This window comes from Myotis brandtii, unplaced genomic scaffold, assembly GCF_000412655.1.
Source record: "Myotis brandtii unplaced genomic scaffold, ASM41265v1 scaffold393, whole genome shotgun sequence".
Classification (NCBI taxonomy): domain Eukaryota; kingdom Metazoa; phylum Chordata; class Mammalia; order Chiroptera; family Vespertilionidae; genus Myotis; species Myotis brandtii.
The window spans coordinates 56220-59013 of record NW_005365070.1 but is presented as its reverse complement, the minus strand read 5'-3'; positions in this window follow the sequence as shown (position 1 = coordinate 59013).

The following is a 2794-nucleotide window of genomic DNA, read 5'->3' as shown; positions in this document are numbered from 1 at the left end:
CCACTGGCCCTGCCCCCGCCCCACAGCCGGGCGGTGTCAGAAGAGCTAAGACTCTGCGTGAAGGGGTTTGCCTGGGGTTGCTGGAGCCTGAGAGGGTGGAGACTCTCCAAACACGCGGAGGGGAGAACCCAGGGACTGGGGCACCTGGAACACAGCTCGGCCTGGACAAAGAATGGAAGAGTTTGGGTGACTCTGGGAGTAAGAGGACGTCCCAGACGCGGCCACGTTGCAGGCAGGCGTGCAAGGCTGGGGCACACGAAGCCTGGGAGACCTCTTGAGTTGAAACTTGGGGAGTGTTGGCATCCTGATCTGGTCAAAGGTGGGGGCACAGAGAGCCACCGATTTAGCGGACCCTTGCCTAGTCCCGGAGTCCGGTATCCCCAGCTTGGGGCCCTCACGCCTTGGGGCAGATCCATAACCACTCTCCTGCTTTCCGAATTCCCTGCCCCCAGACATGCTTCAGGTGACTTAAATCTGAGGCTACCCCTACCTCTTGTGCTATCATTTGGTGGGGGGCAGCCAGACTAGGGGTTCTCTTCACCACAACTTCTGCAGGTGTAAGAGAGAGGTAAGTTAGAAAACAGATGATTCATCTGCAGAAATTTTAATGAGAATAATAGAGATATGGGAAATGAGATTGGATCAGTAGCAGTACATATTACTGAACTCAGCATACACAGCAGTGGTTTTAGCAACTCCCTGCCTCCACCCCATGTTAGGTTCCACTCCAAGAGGGAGTAAAGCTCGTTTGAGAGTACCCTAATAATAACAGTAACAATGATAATAACAATTACAGGAATCTCCTTCTGAAGGGACCTCTGAGAACCCACAGGGGTTACCTATATTTTAAAAATGTAATATCCAAGTGCTAGTTTAAAATGAGGATGAAATTCCCTATCTTGCAGGTTGTAATAGGTCTACACACAACATAATGTTGAGGCTCTATAGACACTCAATATTTCTTTTGTTCCTTTTGAATCTTTCTCGAAAGATAGCCTGTTATGGTTATCAAAATTATTATTAATGGATGTCATTGTCTTTATACCAGAGACTGCTAAATACTATAAGTCTTACCTTGCTGAATCTTTACAAGGGCCCTCTGAGGTCATATAGCCCCCCCCCCACACACACACATTTTACAGATTTTTAAAAAAGGCTCAGTGAGGTTAAATAATTTTATTTTTAAAAAATATTTTTTATTGATTTCAGGGAGGAAGCAAGAGTGAGTGAGAGAAACATAAATGATGAGAGAGAATCAATGATCAGCTGCCTCTTGCACACTCCACAATGGGGATCAAGCCCGAAACCCAGACATGTGCCCTGACCAGGAATCGAACAATAACCTCCTGGGTCATAGGTCAAAGCTCAACCACTGAGTCACCCTGGCTGGGCAGGTTAAATAATTTGATGTAAAATTTCACACAATTAAGAAGTGGTAAAGCTTGGAATTAAAACACAGGTACCTCTAACTTTTAAGATCTACAGTGGGGCCTTGACTTACGAGTTTAATTTCTGAGACCACCGAGCTCGTTAAGAAGCTCGTTAACTCAAATTACTCTGTCAACTCAATGCAAAAAATCAGTTAGAGACAGCTGGTATCTCAAAAAACTCGTTAGTCGGGACACTCGTAAGTCAAGGCCCCACTGTATTCTGTTAGCAGATTTCAAGTATACAAAATAGTATTGTTAACTATAGCTACTGTGCTGTACATTAGATCCCCAGAACTTATTTATCTTATAACTGGAAGCTTGTACCCTTTGACCACCTTCACCAATTTCCCTCATCTCCTGCCCCTGGCAACCACCAATCTACTCTCTGTCCAAATTTGGTATTTTTTAGATTCCACATATTTGTATTTCTATCTGATTTATTTCATTTAAGCATAATGCTTTCAAGATCCATTCATATTGTTGCAAATGGCAGGATTCCCATCCTTTTTATGGGTGGGTAATATTTCATTTAATGTATATACACCACATTTTCTTATCCATTCAGATGATAAAAAATAAAATTGCATTTCCCTTACTCCTTGTTTCCCAAGTCCAGGCCCTCACTACTTCTAATATGATGATAGTCCCCAATCCAGTCTCTATTTCCACTAGCTCAGCATACACTTAATAATGCCACATTGACAAGAAACCTGCAGTGTGACCTAAACTTAAATGTCCATAGAAATTCCCTGGGATTATCTTTAAAGTGCAGATTTTCACTTAGCAACTGTGGAGTGAGCCCAAGATTCTGCATTGCTAACAAGTTCTAGGTGGTGTCAATACTGCTGATCCTTAGACCACACTTTGAGTAACAAGGGTCTGAATCAAGTTCCATCAGGTAAGGCTCATCTCAAATCCCCTCCCCATTGAGGCTTCCTTGTTGCTCCATGCCCTCCCTCAAATTTCTCCTATTGCATGTCAGTGGAAGCAGCACTCACATTGTAGTTTTGGTCTTATTTTATGCATTTCGTTTGTTTAGTTTGCTTAACACGATTATTAGGTCCCTGAGGCCAGAGTTCCAACTTCTCTTACATAAGAATTATTCAGGTAGGTTGCCAACACTCAGTGGGCAACATTCTTGTCAGTTTGGATCATCGCTGTATCCTCAGTGTCTAGGACAGGGTGATACTTGTAGTGGGTAGAGGCCAGGGATGCTACTAACCATCCTCCAATGCACATGACAGCCCTCACAACAATGGATTACCCAGCCCAAAATGTCAATGGTGCCAAGGTTTGAAAATCCATGTTTCACACTCTGCATTAGGGGTCACTAGCCAAGAAATAGACTTAGGGATTACTGTTCC